This window comes from Nyctibius grandis, chromosome 4 (assembly GCF_013368605.1).
Source record: "Nyctibius grandis isolate bNycGra1 chromosome 4, bNycGra1.pri, whole genome shotgun sequence".
Classification (NCBI taxonomy): Eukaryota; Metazoa; Chordata; class Aves; order Nyctibiiformes; family Nyctibiidae; genus Nyctibius; species Nyctibius grandis.
In genome coordinates, this window is record NC_090661.1 from 40,094,387 (window position 1) to 40,110,216 (window position 15,830).

Consider the following 15,830-nt stretch of genomic DNA (forward strand, 5'->3'; position numbering starts at 1 on the left):
CTCATAACGCTTTTTAATGCTCTGCATCTGTTTCAAATGTATAATATAAAGAATTAAAGATAAAATAACAGGAAAATCATATTTATCATTCTCCCACAGAACATAATGCTTTCAGCATAGTACATTTCAGACCAAAGCTTAAGCAAATGCAGGTATTATCCTTATATGGAAAGACTGTCTTAGATTGTATCAAAGTGAGTGTTTTCATCCGATTCTTCTCTTTCCAGGCTAATGCAGCAAACTAACTTCTTAGACAAAATGTGTCTGAAATTCTTTACTTTCCTGTAAAACATCTATAGTAACAACAATTAAAAAACCCTATTTGGATAAAGCAAATATGCACAGATAAAATAGTTGGTCTTGAACAGGACATGATCTTGCTTGTTCAACCTGTCACCCACATTGATATACAGAAATTCATTATGTGCTACAGTGTATTCAGCCTATGGAAACGAAGTGCAGCAGGAGACAGTATCTAAATGCCAAAGATTTTGCAAGTATAAAATATGGCATTTCTACATCTTAAAAAGTTTATCAAAATGTCTTCAAATGAAACGTATTTGCCTATAAATCCTACCTTTCCTCCTGTTAAAACAAGTTTCAAATTGATACAACCTCATTAATGTCAACAAATTTATTCCTTATTGACTTATTGCTATGAGTGAAGAATGACAAGGTAAAGATTCAATATTTATACATATTTTTTGTAGCTTTTGTTTTTGATATACATTTTACTAATGTGTCTCAAAGTTTTAATGTACCATATGTTTCATGATATTGAATTAATATGTTTTATCTTACAAAAATACATTTTTTAGTAGCCTACTGACATCCATTCATCCAGGGTTTGTGAACCATATATGTAGGGGTAACACTTTTCAATTTGTCAATCCTTTCACCAAAATGCTATCTAAAATATCAGAAACAAGTCAATACAAAATACAATTAAAATTTTATTAGCAACATTCTCATGTTATTTTCTCATTATAAAGTCAAGCTTATTATAAAATCAACTTAATTATGAATAAAAATGCATGCCCTAGAAATAACTTTTTCTAGTCTTACCCATTTTAGATATTTCCAGTTGTTATATCACCAAAATCAAATCTTTGAAAATCCAGCACACTATAAAGTTAAGAAACATTTATATTTTTCACTTATACAATATGTACATTAAAAATTGTAACATATCATATTGTATTTTGCACTGAATTGTTTTACAGCATATATAGAATTTTTAATTTCTTTAGAATTTCAAGTTCACTGACATGAAAACAAAAGATGTTCTATGGAATAAATAAAAAAAATATTAGGTGCTGACTTATTCTAAAGCATAAAAGTATGGTATTAAAAAACATTTAGCCCACCCATATACTAAATAATCCTGCATAAACACAAACATCTCAATATGTGTATATACATATATACATATTTGTGTATAAACACATATACACATTAAAATGTGTTTTATATATATTTATAGATACACTCATTTTTAAGTTGAGACACCTCACAGTAATTTTAAAATTTAGTTCAAACTATTTGACGATTTTGAAGTGCTCTTTTTTTTAGTTTTCCTATCAGAAAAATGAAGCAAAACATTCTTAGATTTGATTTGGAATTTGGGATCTAGATATAAAATGCATTAACTAATTGTTAAATATAAGGAATGCTCATACTTTTTTTTTAAACATATATATATTTAAGGGTTTTTTTAGTTTGTTGGTTTGTTTGTTTAGTTTGGTTTGTTGGGTGTTTTTTTTTGTTTTGGTGGGGTTTTTTGGTGTTTTTTTTTTCTTTTTTTTTTTTAATTAACACTCCGAAAATGCAAAGTTGTATAAAAACAGAATCACCCAGGAAAACTCAATAAAACTGCAAATCTTTTATTGCATGGCACAGCTTTCATGATTATGGTTTTGTGCCACATACTATAGGAAGCATTTATCTGACTCCACTGATTTAGGACATACTAACAGCTGCTTTGGGCAATTTTGACAACTGTGATTTGCCAGATCCTGCTTGGTTTCATAACCAATGTGCACAGTTTTGACCAAGTTAGGCATAAGCGCGTATGTAAGTTTAAGAGAAGAACCTAAGAACAGAAGAAGGTATGAAAATACACTCTCATAACCATACATGTGATTGCAGAAGTAACCACAATATTTAATTTTAGGGCAGCACTGTAGCACAAGTAATATAATAGCAACACATGCAACATATGAAAATCCAGGTTACTGTAATATGGCTAGGATTACTCTAAAGGAATGGTGCAGTAAGATAAAATAATGGTTTAAGTCAGCCACAAAATTAAGAAGGAAACATTCTTTATGCAAAAAGAAAGATTTTCTCAATAAGAAACTACTACTTTTCCTGCTTGACATCACAAAAGTTCATTTGGTTCACCATTAACAGCTCTGGCTGTTCGACAAAATCATCTGTCTAGTCAGAGGAAAGATAAAATATTATCTCCTCCTCTATACCCACCCACTCCCACCTTGTCCAGAAATTTTTTGTACTTAGACATACAAACAACATACAAATTATGATGCATTCTGGAAAATCTAGGATTTGCTGGATTAGTATGTTTTATGTTTGTCTGCTTCCAAGATAAATAAAAATAACCTTTTCTAAATATCTATTTTAGAAACATCAGATTGTATGTTTTAACTGACAACTCTCTTAAATTGTTTTAGTATAGGAATATACCACTAATGTCCTTTCAAATGTAAAACCTTCCAGGGTGAATATTTCACCTATTAATATATAGCACATTTTTTAAAAATATACATGTATTAAAAAAATAGACAATATGCACAATATATTTTATACTAAGATGTCACAGAAAACATTATATTCCAATTAAAATTCTGTTTTAACAGAACATAAATACATCTGTAGGCATTTTGCTTAAAACATAAGTAAAATCCTGCTCTTCCTGAAATGAATGGCAATATTTGCGTTATTTTGAGATACTTAATTGCAACATTCCTGTATTTGTGACAACTGATTGAAAATGTCATTTAAAAATTGAGATAAATACTTTAAAAAGCTAAACATATTTAGGATTTTTTTTTTTTTTTATTTAGGTCGCAATAATCTTGCTACCAATTTGTAACTCTCCATCTGTTTCCTGCATTCAATTTTCCCTGGTTTAGACATTGGACTATCAACTCTTTCAGGCAAATATTGGTTGTGTTGTATACTAATACACTATCTAACATATTAGGCCACAACCCTCTAGTTGCCAGTACAAATGAAATAATGCAAAGATAAAATATATATTTTTTTCATTTCTGTTGAAGCCTAAAATCCACAAGGTCACTAAGTTACAAGGTACAAAATGATACAACAAAATTCTTGGTTTCAACTCCTGTTATACAAACAGAAATTGAAAAAGCAAAGATATTCTATTTGGTTTCATTACCTGCACCATCACTATTTTTTAAAGTACTTAACTCCCTGTCTGTCAGGGAAATTGGACAGTGCTCTTACTTCCCTTTAACAGATAAGTTCAGAAAGTGATTTGGATGCAGAAGTGAGAAACCTAACTAGTACCCAAAATAAGTGCTCTGAGCTACCCAATAAAGGTATCTGACTATGCAGCAAGGTTAGGTTTCCAGGTTTGTGCGTATGCTCCTGGTTATTTTGAAAGTTGTGCTGCAAAAAGGAGAGTAAGTATCTAAAGCAATTATGAACATAAGCTTAAAATACATATGCAAATCTTTTTCATATGATATAGAAAGAAAAAAATGGAAGGAACTCAACCTTTATTTCATGCGTAATAGATTTTATAAAAAAATAAAGATTGCAATTATGACATTTGCTTACTCACAAAGCAAATAAATTATTTCCACAGGCATCACTCTCATCCTGTTGCGTTAGCGAGTATAATACTTCTCCCCTGAAAAGGAATCACACTATAACACAAATAAAAGAAAGTAATTTTACTGAGTATGTTTTCACTAATACATTATTATGTCTTTAAAAGCCTTGACAAAGGTGCAACAGTCCAAGAAACTGTGGTGCTTAAGAAGGGCTCAAACCACAGAGTTTGTTGCTCTCAGTTCCCAATGAGAACAGCAGAGATTTGACAAAACTCTGCACTCCAGAAGAGGATGTTTGGTACTTGAGGGATCTCAGCCACTATGTCCAGAGGACACAATTCGAATTCCTTTAACTTAGCATTAGTGGCTCATATTCACCCTTGCATGCTGCAAAATCTTAGACTCCTAAACTCTGTATCAGCTAATTCCCTAATCCTTGTCCATTTATTGACAACCCACTTGCATAACCCCACACTGCATTCACCTATCACGTCAGCATCGCCTAAAAATCCTCTGATTTACCAAACTGAAAGTCCTGGCTCAGTTCTGGGACCTGAACAGCATCTACTGTGGAATGCCACATGTTCAGTGATTATGCTATACCACTTCTCATGCCCTCTCTTATGCTGCAAGGAGATAATCTGCACTGAGCAGCTATGAGTGTATATCAACACATGCAAAATATCTTCATGGGAAGCAGAGCCATGACCAAACCTGTGCTGCTACCCACACTAACGTCTCATGTCCTGTGTCCCCAATCCTCATTCACACTCCTCTCACGTAAATACCTCCAACTACCTATGGCAAGGTTCCCAATGCTTTCACTTTTCTATTACCTTATTTCCTTGCCCTCTTTCTCTCTGATGACATGTACTCTTGTTATATTCTCACTTCACACAGTCTTTAGAGGCGGGGGGATGGCAATCACAAACTAGCACCTTATGTGCCACCCAGCTAATACAAAGTATTTACCTGGCAAATGTAGTGGGAGGATGAAATACATGCTGACTGAATAGATAGCAAGAATGAGCACTTGATGTGGCTGTTATGCCAATTAGAGTAACAGTATGTAAGGAGGCCAAAAACCAAAAAAACCCATGGCTTTAAGTTGAAAGCTTCACATGGTGGCACAAAACATGCCTGCACTAAATTACAACAGAAAAGGAAAAGTCTCACTGATGATACAAAATAGTATCAAAACTTGGAAAAAACAAACCCAACAATTTGTCAGTGGAAGCATTTAATTGCATCATCCTCTGCTTATTCCACCTCATAGAATTGTTTCTGAAGAGATTGAACAGAGATTAATGAACCAAGGAGCTTTTTTGTCTGTTATTCAGTTTTCCTTTTCATCTTTTATTTTCACAAGTTTAATTATAACTCATGTCATGCATCTTCTGTAATAGTAGTTCTTTTTTCCTTCCATTAAACCTTTCAACTGCTTGTATAATGTTATTTTATCTTCTCTTAACAGAGAAACACCTTTACAAAAAAGGTTCCATCTAATCTGACAAATTCATCCTAATCTGGCACAATTCTACATTTTAGTCTCTCTAAAACAAATCATTGTTATGCTCTTAAAACTGTATTTAAATTACTATCATCCATTTTATCTCTTTTTCTGTCTTCATTCCTCATCAATTACTTTAAACTCTTTAAAACTCCATCTGGGCTTCAAGTTAATGAGAGGGTATTCTGAAAGCACAAGTTCCTGTAGAGAGCAGTCAATGAAGAGTAAGAGCCATCTATTAGTTCTCTGTGTGGCAGGCTAAATACCCTGCTACAGTAGGCTTGTACTGTGAGCAGTCCCATGCCATCCATCCTCAAACTGAAGTGGCAGTATGACGAAAATCTGGGAGAAAAACCAGGGTCAACAAAAGATGTGATAGAAGTCTACTGGAATCAAGCAGAAAGACAAGTAAGTACATTACAGGCAAGATGATGCCTGCATGCACTTAGAATTTACAGCCATGCTCTGTCGTATCAGGCAACTCTTGAAAAGTCCCTGGCTACATACCCAATGACAGCCACAAGCTCCAGGCAGAACAAGCTACCAAAAGGTCATGAGTCAACCTATGTATACAGCAGTCAGAAATACTAGGCTGGTCTGGACAGGTGTTTGTTCATGTCAGACTCAGGCTCAGCCTCTGACAGTAGGTTTACACAGCAAATCTCTGCTCATACATATCCTCAAGGAAGTTAGTGGAATGTCTCTCAGTGACTTTAATAGCTCTGGATTAGGTTCTGTATGTACATATGGTGAAATAAGAACTTATTTTTTCAGAGGTGTCGTGCACTGAACAAATTCCTGGTTGCTCAGTCCAAGAGTATACATTTTCTTTTTAGGGAAAATACTTAGAAGAAATATAGACATCTTTCTAATGGTCTGTTTGATATTTATTTACAAGAATAAGCAAATATCCAAAAAAGAGATGTATTTACATTAGATCATAATGTAAATAAGGTAAATAAACCTAGATCATAAATTAGTCTTCATCTTCCCTGATTATTTTGAAATTCTGTAAATGCCATTCCAATTAAAATTTGCTCTTTCTATAAAAGGATATCTAGAACTGAAATATTCTGTGCGATTGGATTATAGGAAGAGATTAGCGGCTACTTTGTTCCTCAACATAATGCACATCTTTTTTTTCTAGTCATGTGTGTTCCTGAGATTTTCTTCTCATCAGAAGCAGCAGATATACTTGTAGTATTTCCTTCATTTATTTTGCCTGCAATTATTGCAAGATGAATGTCATTTTGCTATTTCTCTGTGTTGCTTCTTTGTGGTATTTCTGTCCTCATAACTACTGTTTCTTTCATATCAATTCAAAGTTACATTAACGCACTGGAAAAAATAATATTGGAAGTAAGAGGTCTTTCTCAAGTTAAAATCATACTAGATTATTACAAATATAATAAATTTAAATGACATTACAAACTGATATTCTAAAACATCTATTTGTACCTGCCAGTACATCGTAGCAGGAGTTTGGGCCGATTCCCACTCTACCGTTTATCACAAGTCTTTATTTTGTTCCAGTTCTCAGACCTCCTCTCAGCTGAATCTGCATTTCTCAAGGGCATTATTTCATTTTAGTTCTAAAAACTATCATGCAATACAAACCTAACTTCAGCTTAAATGGTTAGGAATAATTTACATCTGAAATCATGAGGCTTAGAACCTTGGAACCAAGCTGGAGAAAGATTTACTAGAGGATGGAATATGTAAAGGTTTTTTGCACAAATTGCTACTTTGGCTTACATCTAGATCGTTTTTCAATTAGTATTTTATATTAAACCTTGACTCTTTGGGGGACTGAAAAAAGTACCTCCCACTTCTTTTAGTTACTACCTAATTATGCTTCTGCTCACTTTAAAGTATGAACATTATGATTTTTCTTTTTTGCTTTTAACAGAAGATGTAATTCGGAATGAAAACTTCTCACAGCAGGGAATTAGCAAATCATGTTTAAACAAACAAAAAAATTCTCTGGTCTCTGCTTTAGTTGCCATTCTGTCACCAGTGTGTGTGTAGACTAACACATAAATAGAAAGGCTTCTTCTCTCAAAAGCAGTTTTTACTAAATGTGTGCTCATGTAAGCTGTGTACAGAGAAAGAATAATTATTAAAACGATATTGGTTATAGAGGTGGTTGATTTTATGTGATTATCTAGTTCTGAACAAAGTATTATTAAAAATTTACATACATACGCACACACAAAAGTCTCATGAAAACATGATTCAAAAGTGTGGGAACAGAAGAAACCAAATCCTCCATGAATTCTCTATGATACGTAGTTTTAATAACACAGAGAAGAAACTTAACTTTTCTATTTTTTTTCTGTGTAGCATAAAAACAACATTCCATATTTTATTCATTAATATTTCATGAGTTTCAAATTACATTTGCAGAGAAGTGTAATGTATTTTGAGTAGCTTCATTTATACTTTTCACTTTTTTATAATTAAAAAAAGAAAAATGATCTGGTTACACACTGAATTATACAAGAGCAAAAAATCATAGATTTTCACTTATTTGCATAGTATGTAATATACACAGAAAATCAGGCTTCTGTATTGACTGCACCACTGTTCAGATTAAACCTCTTAAGAGAGTGAAAGCAGGAATACTAACTGATCTGGCCAGTAAAGTCTGAACGACATGTTCAGTGACAGTAGAATGTTAACCCTATTCTCTACCTAAATTCACAATAGTTCCCCCTCCCCCTACCTAAAATCTCCCTTTTCTCTCTTCCTCATCTAATTTGTTGTGTGGTGTTCTATGAATACCTGCCACAGAGTCAAGGATGGGTTTCACAAAAGCATGAATATTTACAGTACTATTGAGTATAGTAATTTGGGATGCTTCTGACTGAAAGACGCCATACAATTGTAATGTAATTTCATTACTGGAATTGCTGAAAAGATACTTCTCAATACGAAATAATATAGAAAAAAGTAGATAATGTACCTTATTTTAAAAACAAAGATGCCTCACTGATGGGATCAAGAAAACTCCCACTGCTTTGATTAGACAGGATCTAACTTATAAATTCATAAAACCCACTCCAGATCCAACGTGAACTGATCTTCCTGACAGAAACTGAAGCAAAGGTGATGTATCCCTTTTTTTGTGCTTTCCCAGTCACAAAAACTATAGATGTCACTTTGGCTCCTCATGGCTACTAACTCATTGTCCAAAGAAGCACTGCACTGGTTGCTTTGCTGAAAAAATCTTCAGAAAAAAGAAAAGTACATCAACGACTAGGACATTTCCGCACTTCTCAAAAGAATCCTTAAAAGGTTGCATCCATTAGCTTTACATGTATTCTCCACTAGCAGATCAGCCATAAACTTGTTCTGAACGATATGCTGTATTTTAACTAGAAATCTTATACTTGATGGAAGCAATTACTGGGAGAAATCTTATGGCTGAAACATGGAGGAGATCTGATAAGATGTTAATAGCAAATCTTGGAGTTATGTTTGACGGCCTATAAGCACATACACTTAGGAACCCATTTTCTATTGACTTCAAGGAGACTGAGGATTCCTTTTTTTTTTTTTTTTTTAATGGCTGTGGACCTGCAAGTCCAAGAGAAGCCTAAGAGTGTTCTTAAATATGGCTTTGATTGGAGTAGAAATTTTCAAGATTAATACGCAATGTTAACATTAGAGAACCTCACAGATACTCAACAGTGCCCAATTTTCAGTATAAACTTTGATAAATGTGGCTAAAATACACAACGATGTGCTTCTAAAACAAATCAATGCAGAAAATGATATGGTGTAGTTATGTCAATTAAATTCAGAGAAAACGATAGCCAACAGAAATGTGCAAAGGAACTTGCTGTTACTGTGTCAATGACACTTTTCATTGAAGCTGACTAGAACTTGAAAGCACAGAAAAGCTTAAAACAGAATATTAGAAATACACAGAGATATTCATCCTCTGACATTGCTGGCCAGATTACAGCATTATTTTAACAGCATACTAACTTCATCCAAATTTAGGATTTAAATCCAAATTTAAAATCAAAATCACATTTCAGCATTCCAGGTAAGAATGCTCAAAATCAGTCTCTGAAAACTACATTTTAAAATGCATCTATCTACCTAACTATAGGACAAAAGGATGTTAGCACTTTTAATTTGTTTTCAGATTATCTTTGGCACAGTTGATTTCTACAAGATATGCAGCACATTTATTAAGCATTCATTTGGCAATTCAGAACAAAATTTAAGTTCTCAACTTTATACCGTCTGCAGGAGGCCTCTCTTTTCAAAGCTGTAGAAATAAGACAATTCAGCAGAACCACTTCAATTCTATGGTATGTAAAACAAGGATTTGTAAGGACCATTTAAAAAAGTCACTTTCCTTCTTGCTCAAAGCTCCTTGAGATCTTTTTTGTGGGAGGTCAAAAGAGAAAGAGTTTGATGATCAGCAGTAGGAACTTTATGGTTACTCATATCAACAGGTTTGTGACTTCCAAAGAGAGTAAAGTGCTCAGGAGATATGACAGTTGTTAGTCCCTTTCTTAAAGTACACTGCCTATTTCAATATTTTGATTTTTCTATGCTCACAAATATCCATCAATTTTGCTATCACAGCTATCATATTCTGACCATATGAAAACTGAAGTTTTAAGTAAGAAGCTGTGGGACCTCTTACCCACAGGTAAGAAGGAGGTAAAAGGAAGCGTAACTAGCTTTTACCTAGAATCTGAAACATGTTGTTATTCTGAACTGAGAAATGAGGCAGACTCCAAGAATATAAAACACAATACAGAAACAATATAGTAAAGATCAGAAGGGTATGTAAATTAACACAAAAATACCATATTTATATTTCAAAAGAACTATGGCAATATAAAAGCACCCTTCAAGATTTACTAACAGTTGTCACATAGAAATACAGCAATTTTTTAGTCATTTCGATATGGTGATAAAATCTGCTAAATACCCTTTGGTTTTGACTGATGGCTGATAGTCAAACATTTAGATTTTAATTACTTCAGTTCATCACAGTTACTAAAAGATTTTAGAACCATGCACCAGTTGTTTCTTCTGATCCTTGCTTGGACTTTGTACATATAGAGATAAAATATCATTATTGCTAAGATTTAGCAGTAGGTATAAGTATATATATAAGCACATAGCCATTCATCAGTTGTTTCTCTAATAACAATTAAAAAAACCTACACTTTCATGATTTTTTTTTTAACATTGAAGAGTTCCCTCAATTCAACTTTCAACCGATCATAACAATTATTTCTTTGAGAGAGAGGACATTTGTAGGAATTTACTAAGTAAGGCTGTTTTGATAGTAACTACTTAAATGTGGTAAAATGGAATCCCTCATACTAGGAAGACAGTCTCTATAATAAAAATACAGACCAAGATGGGATGGATGAAGAAGGAGGAGGATAATAGTGGGAAACAGATCAGAGAGACAAGCGAACATACTCCAGCTGCAATTCACCACATCACCACTGCTGGAAAATCATGTGGCAAAGGTAAAGGTTCAGCCAGTCAATGCTGTTAAAATACCAAACAAGTTTGGTATCACTGATCCACCTCAATCTCATCAGTATTGTACTGGACACCACATTAGATTTACTTGTTGTTTAGAAAAAGGAGGGTTTTATAATATTTTTGGTGCCTGAAATTTCTATTATTATTTATCACGTGTTTCAATTTGTGCCCTGCACAATAAAAAAACCTATATAACTACACTTGTACATCCTTCAGCATTTATCTAAGTTCACTTTTCCTTTACTATACTCAGACGATATATTTTTTTTTTACCCATTACATATAGAGAATATTAGTATCTCTATATTAGTATCTATAGTATGGTAGGTATAAATTGAGACACAGATAACTCTCGTGAAACAATCCACACTTCTATTGATGAGCACTGGTCTGTGGAAGGAGTTGATCTCTCAGTACATGAAGTGGCTCACTGGCACGGAGAAGTATTGTTACTGTAATGTTTGACATCTAGAACTGGATTCTTAATTAAGCAGGACATTTATTTCAAAAGAACTGAACTTATGGACAGGAGACAGCTAGTAATGGAAAAAATGTACTTTCCTTTCCAGGAGTTCTCATGACTCTACAAATGTTATTTTCTATGAAACAGGAAATTAACAATAATTTTTAAAAAATCCATACTTAAAGTTAGACTCCTAGATGCTTATTTAGGCATCTTAATCCAAAAAGCATGTTTGTATGTTTGGCAAACCCAATAGCCAAACCATTTATTTAGAGGATTTAAAAAATCCTAAATTCAAGCACTCACTTATGAAACTCCTAGTGATGATATTCTTTGCCAATTACGGCTACATGCCCATGTCCTTTTTCTTGAACGTGTCCTTAATAATCTTGTAACGAAGAATTTGTGAATCACTGATCAGGGATATAATTACTCTGTGTAAAAACTTACTCATTCTCATCGAAGGCTGTTATGTAAACTATTCTAACATGAAAAACTAGAGTGGAAGGTACCTTGTCAGGTCTAGGCACTAAACTGTAATGACAAAATATTTTCCTAAGAGCAATATAAATAAAAATTTTCTCATGAGTTCTTTACTTGAGTTAGCAAACATCAGTTTTCCTTCACTTATAAGTACATAATAAGATGGTAGAGCTGAACAGTTTTTAAAAGGAGGAAGAAGTTAAACACTGACAACATCTAGCTAGGCACACAGTTTAAAAAAAAAAAAAAGAAACCAAGAAAAGGCAAGTGCTCATTACCATTCCCACTGACATAAGATTTGATGCAAAAGCTTAGAGAAATGTAAATACATGAAGTAAATCCCAAACCACATGAATATATCACTACTATATATACTTTTTTATTTATATTTTTATATATACACACTTCTGTACTATATATAGATACACTTCTATATGTGACTCCATAATACTTGACTGCTTATATGGAGAAACAGTCCTATCGCATTTAGTATCTAGCCAACAGCTCTAGCTCAGTTAGAGAGTACAGAAGCTACTTATTCAGCAGTGCCTTTTTAAATCGTTTGTTCACAATTCAGCTGATTCTAAAAACAATAAGGAAAAACAAAAGCAAATGAGTCCATATGGAAGACATGCACATATTCCTACTCTATACAGACACAATGAATGGAGCCATCCCTTCCCCCAAAGCCCATCATCTCTTAGAATCTCACAGCTGCAATAATGTCAGACATGAGTGTGCTTATGTACAAAAACAAATGAAAGCTCTCCACATTACAAGATCATGGAATTAAAAAACCCCACTATTACAGAATTATTTCAAGAGATGCTCCAATCCTTCTTTGAAACCAAATTTCTGCCCTTAACAATATTAAGTAATTTAAATAATATATCTTTTAACTGAGAGATATCTTTTATATTCAGTCTATATTTAGTTTCACATATAGAGGTAAGAAAAGACAGAACAGGGCATTTTAAATGGTGTATCTTGACCTAACCTTGCACCATTTTTGCACACGCTCTTTAGTCGCAGATCACATTGTAAAGTAAAATGAAAGATAAAGCTTACAATATCATCAACCAATACGCATAAAGTAAAAATGGCGGAATGATAAATTACTTGCAACATTTATAACTGTAATGAATGTGGCAAACAGCAGCCAATAAAGATGCCAGAAGACAAATGTACTGTGTCTAAATGAACACCTTTGAGTTTTCAGGGCCATAAAATAAAATAATAACGTCCCCTTCTACATTATTTGTAATTAAAATTCTGGAGTAATTATTCTGTTCTCCATTCTTCTCAGTAAAAGAAGGAAGGGCAGACACATGCAAATTAAAATCCTTGTGGTAACCCCATTAATGTCTCAGCTCAGTGAAAATAAGAGCATACTTATTCATGTTCTGACCTACAGATTGTTCTGTATAGCTTCACGGTGTTTTTCCCTGTAAGAATGGTGAAAAACAGCAAGAAATTTGGCTTATGCAAAATGCATCTGGTGTATCTAGATGAACTATCTAGATTAATCGTATCAAAGGCTGTGGCTACTTTGCACCCTGGCTTTGCAAAAGAAGACCAGCAGCAGAGGCTTGATCCTTTCTGTGCTGTTGCTTAACTATTAAAAAAGATTTTTTTTATAGCAAGAACTACTCAATGAATTTCTCAGGGAGGCTATCTCATAGACGTCATTTGAGAATTGTTTTCAAATGAGAAAGGAAGTAAAGGACAGTTAAAGACAAAACATTTAAATAACCATATTTCTCTAGGTCATAAAAATATTAATTACCAGACACTTTTATTAGAAAAAGGACATAGTTTCTCTAATGGGTGGATCTCTTCAAACTTAATAAGCACTACTACAGGGCTCCACAGCCCTCTAATGCTAACAGTCTTCTGACAAGCCAATTCAAAACCTTCTCAGAGGCTCACACTACATCTCTGACAAGAATCAGAGAACAGAACAAGCTAATATCAAGCTGCTGGTCTTGGGAAATATACCAATAATGACAACTAAGTTAAAGTGGCTGACTTAGAACTTAACATTCACCCAAGTCAATTCATATGTATATGTTTAATTTATATGTATATCTACTTTCTGGTTTACCTTTTTGTAAACTTGTAGTTATACATTTTTAATCAAGACAGCCACAAGAGAAGAACACTGGACTAAGTGGAGGCAATGACAGAAATTACCAAATATTTGAGTAAACAGAAACAAAAATATTAATAGGTGCTAACATAGGCCCCTTATAAAAGTCAATCTAGCTTATCAAGAAAAGCCGTAATTACAAGAGACAATTGAAGGCACAATTGCACGCTCCTTGTTAAACATGAAGATCCTAGATTTAGATCACACCAAATTCAGCTCAGTGGGGAAAATTGTATATATTTATTATTAAGCCACATTCTCAAACCATATTGTCTCCATACATCTGTACTCTGGGTTATATTTCTCATACAATGGGAATCTGTGGAGCCAAATTTCATTAAGGAAAACTATCTATAAACAAGCAACAAAAAAAAAATTAGCAACTTTTAAGATTTAATTAAGCATTACAAAAGCTAGGCACAGGCAATACTTGAATATACATAATTTGCACATATTAATATTTTTAGCTAGATAATCAGTTGATATAGATGCTCACATGGAAAAAAATGACTCCTTACGGAAACTGAGGCTGTGGGGCACAAATGTTATATATGGCTGTATTTACACATATACGTCACATGTTTTTATACCTATATTACATATGCATAATTCTATGTGTGCATTAACTTGGAAAAATACCTTTCCAAGAATAAATTTGGAGTCAGCATCCTCATAAATTGGATTTAAAACTCTCTTTTTAAAGATACACTGAAAAAGTATTTGCATCTAACTCTTGCCCTGATCTCAACTCTTATGCACACTATATACATATTCTTCAACTTCCATGGATTAAAATTTATTTGTATTTTGAGAGAAAGGATACTGGCAAATACAAAAATAAAAAATGAAAAAATGAAGGAGCTGTCTCAAAATGAGATCAAGGTGAGGAAATCAACAGATTTACTAAACAGTTTGGATTTCATAATACATTTGTCTCTTTTTTTTTTTTATTTAACAAATGTTCACTGTGAACCTTGTTACAATAAAGATTTTTTTTTTAGACAGAGCTCAATAAATGCATTATAGATTATTATAATCTCAGAAAGTTTACATAAAACTGCACACAATCTGGATTATAGTTTTTATTAATATTACTATGTAATATTATTGCTAACAATGAGTTTTATTTTACTATTTCAACAGTAAAAATAAGTTATATTCAAATAAATATTCTTTTATTAATTTTGAAATTACAAATGCTCTTGGTGATATTAAAAAGCACTAATTTTGCTGAGCCCTCTCATAGTCAAATCGACAAGTTTATACTATTTTCTTTCACTTTTATTGTTTTCTTTTTCTTACCATCAGAACAAAATTCAGATAAGTCAAAAAGAAAGTCTTTCTGTATTAGTAGTGTAAATAGTAGGAGAATTAGAAGTATAAAAAAAATTGTGTATTTCACAAGCCATGTATTCAGTTAACTTCTTGTCCTTACCATATTGTACTTGAGTAATTTCATTTTAGTTTCAATAACAAGTACTAAAAAGTACATTGGCTATGGAATATAATTCTATTTATGAAATACCTGCTGTAATAATATTTGTAGTTAAGATAGTTTACAGCTCATGTTTTGTAACTAGACTCCTTAATAAAAATAAACCTAGCAGAAAGGTATCTTTATAGTCAAAAATATTTTTACAATAAAACACAGATGAATTATTGACATTAGTAATTTCTAAATTAAATTCTTGAATTCAGATTTCAAAACATAACTTTCATCCCATCAAAGCTGCAATCTCCTTTTATTCTCCTCATTCACGTGTGTTCCTATTAATGTAAGGTAGGCATAACTTACAATTTACTCAGAAATGCATGCAGTAAAGACAACCCTCCATGTATACATGCACATTGTGTACAGCCAATCAATCTTTA

General features: G+C 32.9%; 1 protein-coding gene across 1 annotated transcript in view; it reads right to left on the reverse strand.

Moving 5' to 3' along the window:
* NOVA1 (NOVA alternative splicing regulator 1) overlaps positions 1 to 15,830 on the reverse strand; it is a 158,187-nt gene that overhangs the window by 3,225 nt on the left and 139,132 nt on the right. The gene's annotated exons all lie outside the window — the stretch shown is intronic.